The sequence below is a fragment of the Rosa rugosa genome, chromosome 2 (assembly GCF_958449725.1).
Source record: "Rosa rugosa chromosome 2, drRosRugo1.1, whole genome shotgun sequence".
In the NCBI taxonomy this organism is placed as follows: Eukaryota; Viridiplantae; Streptophyta; class Magnoliopsida; order Rosales; family Rosaceae; genus Rosa; species Rosa rugosa.
In genome coordinates, this window is record NC_084821.1 from 61,062,728 (window position 1) to 61,071,302 (window position 8,575).

Below are 8,575 nucleotides of genomic sequence, written 5' to 3' on the forward strand. Positions count from 1 at the left end.
CCCCAAGTTCCCGTTCAAGATGTTTCTTGGGTGGGGACTTATTATTGTCTCGGAAGTTTGGCACTAGTGTGCCTATAGGGAGTCCCCCAAGTTCCCGTTCAAGGGATATCTTGAGCGGGTTACGTAGTAGGTAGCTAATCTACACGCTGCGATAGGGTGAGGGTTGGGCCTCCGGTACCCAATGGGGTAGAGAGGATTTGGCTCTGATACCCGATGGGGTAGAGGAAGTGAGACTCCGATACCCAATGGGGTAGAGGATGTGAGTCTCCGATACCCGATGGGGTACAGAGAGGACTTGGCTCTGATACCCGATGGGGTAGAGGAAGTGAGACTCCGATACCCAATGGGGTAGAGGAAGGGCTTGGCTCTGATACCCGATGGGGTAGAGGATGTGAGTCTTCGATACCCGATGGGGTACAGAGAGGACTTGGCTCTGATACCCGATGGGGTAGAGGAAGTGAGACTCCGGTACCCAATGGGGTAGAGGGAGTGAGACTTCGATACCCGATGGGGTACAGAGAGGACTTGGCTCTGATACCCGATGGGGTAGAGGAAGTGGCCTCGTTGTACCCGATGGGGTAGGCGGTGCATGTCAGCCACGTGGGGCAGACTGAGTGCAATAAATGCCCGTCCCCTCCACTGACGGTTTTCGAGACGTGGGACACGTGTAGTGATCTTGCGGTTGAGGTCCCTTTGTCTTCAACGGCCCTGATGCTTTGGAGATTGAATTTAAGAGGGAAACAGACTGTTTCCCTTCTCACTTTTTCCAAAATTCTGAGAATTTGCGAGTTTGCTTTTTCACCTTCCCTCTGTGTGCTTCTGTTGTTGTGAGGAGTGAAGACGAAAGCTTTGAGGTGCTATCACAGAGAAGGCCTTGGCCGGATTAGCGACTGCAGGAAAAGAGGTAAGAGAATGTGTTTTTCGTTTGGCATGATTTTTTTTGTTTTTCTTGGGTTGTTTTTTTTGTGCTGCGCTTCTGGGTTTTTTTTCTGGGTTTTAGTTTGTTTGCGTTTCTGGGTTTTTGTTTGTTTGCGTTTCTGGGTTTTTCAGAAAAGCAATATGTGTAAGTGGGTAGGGATTGCTACAGCCGATTGGGTGTTTATGGACTTTGCTTGAATTTCTGGGTTTTTCTGGGTTTTTCGTTTGAAGTGGGGAATTATCCGCGCTTCACCATGGTCTTAGATCTGGCTAGGCTAACCCTTGTGTTTCTGATTCCAGATACATCGAGTTTGAAGTCCCCGGTATCGTAGTTAGGATGGAATCAGAAACCAAGGGTGGGGATGCGGGATCGTCGTACCAGTCCTCCGCCAGGCAAGCTGAAGTGGACATCGATCGGTACTTAGCGCAAGTAAGTCAATTAGCAGAGAATACCGGATCCTCGACTGGGGTGTTCTCGGAGAGCAGTGAGGAGTCCGACGAGGGTGAGAGCGAGGGAGGGTCGGCTGAGGCCCCGGTAGTCACAGTGGCAATTCCCGAGGGCATACCGAAGCCTAGGTATACACTTGCGGACGGGACCGTATGCGACGAACCCCGGAGAAGCATGACGATGAAGGAGATCATCGCCATGCGACTGAAGTGGGGAATACCGGATACAGTGGAGCTTAGGCCTCTCAAGGATGGAGAGATGGCCGCAAATCCTGCCCCGGGGTGGGTGGCGCTGCACGAGAACCAGTTCCACCAAGGATTATCGCTACCTCTGCCCCGGTGCCTACAGTATCTGCTGCGGATGCTGAACCTGTCACCGGGGCAGTTGACCCCGAATGCTATTCGTCAAATATACAGTATGTTGGCCATGTGGGACTTGTGCCAACAAGGGTAGCCTTCCGTAAACGAATTCCGCGCGGTGCACAGGGTCCTGTACTCGAGGAAGCTGTCCTGTGCGGGTACGGTGACATTTGCTGCTAGGGACTACGAACCGCTAGTTACCGATATGCCTTCCTCGATGAGCAAAAGGTGGAGGAACAAAGTGTTTCTAGCCGGGGGCCGGTGGCAAATCAAAAATAAGAAGTGGCAGCTGACCGGTACCTTCCAAGCCATCGGGGACCAGGCCTACAGTTTGTCTGAGGTAGAAAGGAAGAGGATAGCCCGGGTATATGCCGTTTGGAGTGAGAAGGAGAGGAGCTCTTATAGATTCATCCGGCACTCTATACTTTATAGGCTAGGACTAGGATGGCTTCCCGGTGAGGCTGAAAGGTTTTTTTTTTGTGTTTTTTTTTTTTTTTTTGACACCCTATCCTTTTCCCTTGACTAACTTCGAACTGATTGCAGTGAAAGCACCGAAGAGGAAACCCCGGAAAGGCAAAGAGGAGGACAAGATGGATGATAATCAGCTGATGGATATGCTGATGGGGCAGGGAGAAGACGCCCTTCACATCGAAGTCGACCTAGGGTCGAAAACTACAGGTCGGTCCGTTGAAGAGACCCTGCTGGAGCTTACTGATGCGGGATACGGGGAACCTGATCCTAAAGCTCCCGCGACCCAATTCGTACAGCCGTCAGTTGCTGACGTCATTACAATTGCTGATACCGGAAAGGAGAAAGCGCCGGCCTCCGTATCTATTTCCTCCCGCTCCACTGGGAGTGATGAGGCCTTGCTTCCGGGTGAGAAGAAGAGATCTCACAAGCATCGGCACCGAAGTGAGAAGCACGAGGTGACGTACACCGGCCGGGACGTTAAGGGAGCCGGTGCCAAGAGACAGAAGAAGGATCACTCGGTACCCGAGTCGTCGCCTTCGCTTGCCCTGTTCGCTCCCGCTCTTCCGGTAATCCCCAAAAAGCCCATCAAGCAGCTGCTGAGTGAGTACGGGGTTGCTGATGAGAAGTTCGTGCGGGCCATGCTTAGTGACCTGAAGGATATTGATCTCGACCGGGTGCGGGCCAAAGACAATACTCCCAAAGAGAATCGCCGCATTGTCCGGGAATCCATGATGCGGGTACGAGTTTGCTTTACCCTTGTAGCCTTTTATTACCATATATATATTTTAATCGGTGCACTTGCAGGCACTGTTCAATGTGTACGCGGTGGATGCCAGCGAGGAAGATACTCAACTGAAGGAGGAGGTTAGCAATCTCTCCGGGCAGGTGAAGTTTCTTCATGGCGAGAAGGCCAAGCTGGAGAAGGAGCGGGACTCCTTGAAGAAGAAGGTTGAGTCTTTGACTCCCCTGGTTGCCGAGATGGACGCGGCCAAGCAGCGGATCGCGGAGCTTGAATCTGAAATCTCTGAGGCCCGGGAAGAGGTGAAAAGTGCCCGAGATTCCGAAAAAGAGGCTGCGGAGTCTGCCATATCCTGGAAGGAGAAAGCAGACTACCTGGAGGAGCGTCTTCCCGGTGAGAAGCACGAGGCTGTAGAGGAGTACAAGGCCTCCGAAGAGCTCATTGCCATGCTGGCTGCTGCCCAAGACAAAGCTGTTATCATGAAGTTCAAGGAATGGGTGGCGGCCGGGTACCTGGACGAGGCCAAATTCAGGCGGGGCCTTCTTGAGAAGAAGAAGAAAGACAAGGATGCCGCGGCCAGGTCTGGTGCCGGTGGATCCCAGAGTACCGGTGGGGGGCAGTAATACCTGGATACCCGTTTCTTTGTATATGTTTCTTTTTTTTTTTTTTTTTTTTTTTAGAAGTTACCCTTGCCTTGAACAATGGCGTAATTCCTGTGCTTGGTAGTCCAGGCTTTTGTGGATTAAAATTTTTTGAATTTGAATGGGAATTGGAAAGGAATTAAAATTTCTAGGATTTTGTACCTTAAGCACTTACTTGCATCACTTATTACCGGAATAGAGTAACTGACAATAGCTATGTCCGGGCATGGCCGGAGTAGGTAAAAAAAATGCTAGAAATGGTCTGAATAATTCATTTTTCCATTCAAATACCACATGGTGGTTAAATACAGAATGAGTACCCGATGGGTAGCTTGCCATAGCTGTATGGCCAAAAAGCAAAAGCTAGGACAAGATGCTCCCGGAGCTACTTGTAATAGTACCGCAGGCGTTGGGTATTCCATGGATGCCGAGATACGACTCCGTCCATGTCCCGGATGAAAAAGGTTGCGGGGCCTACCTCTTCAATGATCTCGTAAGGGCCTGTCCAGGATGGATCCAGTCCCCGGGGCTCTGGGTAGACCTGCTTCATGACCCAGTCCCCCAACTTCAGTGTGCGGGATTGTACCTTGGCATCGTAGTAGCGAGCTATCCTCCGCTTGTTAGCCAAGTTATGCATGTGTGCCACATCCCTTCGTTCCTCTAGTAAATCGGCATCGAGTTGTAGACCTTCCGAGTTGGTACCCGCGTCGAAGTATTCAATCCGGGGGCTCTGGACCTGTGTTTCAATAGGGAGTACCGCTTCTGTCCCGAAAGCCATGCAGAATGGGGTCTCTCCGGTGGCCTCTGTTGCCGTGGTCCTGATAGCCCACAACACCTCCGGGAGTTTAGCAGCCCAAAGTCCCTTGGCATCGTCGAGCTTCTTTTTCAGTATCTTTTTGATAATCTTGTTGACAGCCTCGACCTGACCGTTGGTCTGGGGGTGGGCCGGAGATGCATATAGAATCCTGGTGCCCAGGTTCTCTGTGTAAGCCCTCAACTCATCATTGTCAAACTGGGTACCATTGTCCGTGATTATGGTGTCCGGGACTCCAAACCTGCAGTAGATGTTCTTCCACAGGAAATTTTTTACCTTTTCCGTGGTGATGGCGACAAGAGGTTCTGCTTCAACCCACTTTGTTTGATAGTCCACAGCGACTATGGCGTATTTGAATTGTCCCACTGCAGTGGGAAGTTTACCAATCAAGTCCAAACCCCACTGACAGAACGGCCACGGTGCCAGGAGGATGGAGAGAGCAATGGGCGGTGCCCTTGGGATATTTGCATACATTTGGCACTTGTGGCAAGAACTGGATATTGTTTGGGCTAGGGCCGACATGGTTGGCCAGAAATATCCTGCCCTTAGGGTCTTGTGTGCAAGAGACCGGGCTCCGGCATGGTTACCGCATACACCAGCATGTATGTCCTTCATTATTTTGTGACCTTCCTCCGGTGTTACACACCTCAGACTGGGGAAGCAGTGGCCTCTCCGGTATAACTTGCCATTCATGATCGTGTATCGAGCTGACCTTAACTGCAGTCTTCTGGCCTCGACCTTATCATCCGGTGCCAGGCCGTCGATCATGTATTTCAAAATTGGGTCCATCCACGAAGCTGTGTGATCCACAGCGAATATTTCTGACACCGTTTTAGAGGTGCTAGGTCTCTCGAGTATTTCGACCTTAGTGGCTCCATAGGTAGGACTTGGGGAAGTTGATGCAAGCTTAGCAAGGGCGTCTGCCTTGTCGTTTTCTGCCCTCGGTATCTGGGTAAAGATGTAGGAGGTGAACCTCTGCACTAATGCCCGAGCCAGAGCCTGGTAAGAGGACATGTGGGGCTCTTTTGCCTCGAAGTTACCGCTGACCTGGTTTACGACCAACTGGGAATCACTGAAAATACTAAGGTGCTGCACGCCTAGTTCCCGGGCGATCTGCAGACCTGCTATGAGTGCCTCGTACTCTGCAGTGTTGTTGGATGCCTTGAAGGCAAATTTGAGGGCGTATTCGTACACTTGATCGTCCGGGCTAATGAGCAAGATACCGGCTCCACTTGTTTTCTTGTTGGATGCGCCATCAACATATAATCGCCAAGTGCTCGGTGGAGGCGGATCCGGGGCTGGAGGTTCAGATGATTCCCGGGAAGGGTTATGGGAGGGAATCGCCTCAGAAATAAAATCTGCCGCTGCCTGGCCCTTGATAGCTGTCCGGGGTTGGTACTTGATATCGAACTCTCCCAGCTCGATGGCCCACTTAATTAACCTGCCCGATGTCTCCGGTTTCTGCAAAACCTGCCTCAGCGGGTGATTAGTGAAAACTGTGATTGAATGTGCTTGGAAGTAATGCCTTAACTTCCGGGCCGATACCAGGAGGGCCAGTGCTATTTTTTCAATGTCCGGGTACCTGGATTCTGCACCAGTGTACCCCTTCCCAGCATAGTACACCGGGTACTCGCAATCGGAGTCCTTCCGAATCAAAGCTGAGCTTACAGCCGTCGAAGATGCCGCCAGATATATGTAGAGCATTTCTCCTGGAACAGGTTTGTAAAGTAGAGGTACCGCTGATAAGTACGCCTTCAAGCCAATAAAAGCAGTCTCGTGCTCAGCTGTCCAGGCTATTACCTCGACGTGTTGGGTTTTTAGCAGATTGAAGAAAGGAGTACACTTGTCCGTCAGCCTGGAGATGAACCTTGACAGGGCGGCCACCTTGCCTGTAAGAGATTGGACCTCGTTCCGGTAAGTTGGGGATACCATGTCTAATATAGCCTGCACCTTCTCCGGGTTGGCCTCGATTCCCCTGTGGCTAATGATGTACCCGAGAAACTTTCCTACCTCGACCCCGAAGATGCACTTCTGCGGGTTAAGCCGCATACCATTGCGTAATATGATGGTGAAAACGATTGACAAGTTGGTTACGTGGTCCTCCGGAGTTAAACTTTTTACCAGCATATCGTCCACGTAAACTTCCATGATAGTACCGATAACCTCTTCAAACATAGAGTTGACGAGTCGCTGATAAGTGGCACCTGCGTTCTTTAATCCGAAAGGCATGACCTGGTAACAATAGAGACCCTTGTCTGTGGTGAAGGCAGTGTGCTCCTCGTCTGCCGGGTTCATTCGAATTTGATTGTACCCGCTGAACGCATCCATGAAACTGAGTAACCGGTACCCAGCAGTGGAGTCGATTAATTGGTCAATCCGCGGGAGCGGGAAGCTATCCTTGGGGCATGCCCGGTTGAGGTTTGTGTAGTCCACACACATGCGCCATGATCCCTGAGATTTCTTTGGCACCATGACCACGTTGGCTAACCACCGGGGATACGTGACTTCCCTGACAAAGTTGATGGCCATCAACTTTTTTACTTCAGCCTGGATAGCCCGGTACTTATCGTGTGTGAAGGCCCTCCTCTTCTGTCTTACCGGTGTTGAATAAGGGACAATACTAAGATTGTGCGTGGCTATTTCCATTGGTATACCGGGCATGTCCTCATATGACCAGGCGAATGCAGATGAGTTTGAGCTGAGGAACGAGATCAACCTTTCTCTGATAACCGGAGAGAGCTTAGTACCTATCTTAACAGTCCTGTCCGGGAACTGCTCTGATAGCACCACCTCCTCAATGTCTTCTACGGCACCGGGCCGTTCTTCGTCTGAATCGGTATCGTCCCTGGGATCCTCGTACCGTTCCGACAGAGGGTTAGTAGCCACGGGCAACATCTCAGACTTTCCCTTACCGCGAGATACGGTTAATGAATAGCATTTCCTCGCTGCGGCCTGGTCACCCCGGATCGTAGCAATGCCGACCGGGGTTGGCACTTTCATCATCAGCATGTGACCTGCTATGAAGGTTTTCAGACGCCAAAGTGCCAGTCGGCCTAGGATAGCATTATAGGATGAGACGCAGTCCACCACGATGAACTCTGTTTGGATGGTTGAACAATTTGGGCTTTCGCCTACCGTGATCGATAGGTAATCTGATCCGAGTGGTTGAACGATATCCCCTGAAAAGCTAATAAGGGGCTCATTATCCTGTGACAGCTTGGCTCTCCCTCTGTTCAAAGCTTTGTACGCATCGCGGAATAATACGCTAACTGAGGCCCCGGTGTCCACGAGAACCCGGGACATTATATAATGGTCCATTTGGAGCGTGATTAAGAAGGGATCATCATGGGGCATTTTCAGATCGGCCTCCTCCTCTTGCAGGAATGTCACCGATGTCCATCCGGTACCCCCGTTCTGCCGCGGGGCCTTGTGGAAGTTGAAAACTTCCGGATGACCGAAACTAGAATTTCGCCTCTTCCTCTGGGGATGTAATTCCTTCGGGCCCCCACCGTGGATCGTGAAGATTTGGCCGTACACGTCCACCGCTCCTATCTCCTTAGCAGGCAGGTACCGCTGAAGCTTGCCCCTCTGGATAAGGGACTCGATAGTATTTTTTAAAGCAACACAGAGATTGGTATTGTGTCCAGCATCCTCGTGATAAGTGCAAAACTTTCCGGTATCTTGCTGGGTAAGTTTACTCTTCGGGAACTTCCTTGGGGGTGGGCCCGGTATCTCATCCTTACTTTCGTTCCAAATAGTCTCGTATGAAGCGTTAAGGATTGTGAACACCTCATACCGGGGGGGTGGTGGTGTTCGCGGGGCCTGCTGTACCCCTGGCTCCCGCTGATGGTGAGTGGTCCCATAACTGTTAGTCCTGGACGAGGACTCTTTGCTTCTTTTGCCCGAGGTATGGGGTGACCTGTCATGACTATGGGCCCACTCCCTCTTTCGTGGCTCATCCCTGACAGTTGAAGCCGGGGCTGGCACCCTTAGCTCTGGTCTGGGGGTGTCTCCGTAGGTTTCGAATTCGGCCTGGGCGTGTCTGATGGCAGTGGCCATCAGCTCGTCGTAGTTGGCTGGAGGATTATGGTTAATCCCATAGAGAAATTCTCCGCGCCTTAAGCCTCTCCTGAAAGCCAGCTCGGCCAGTTCCTTATTAAGGTCCCGGCACTTGGCGGTAGCCGC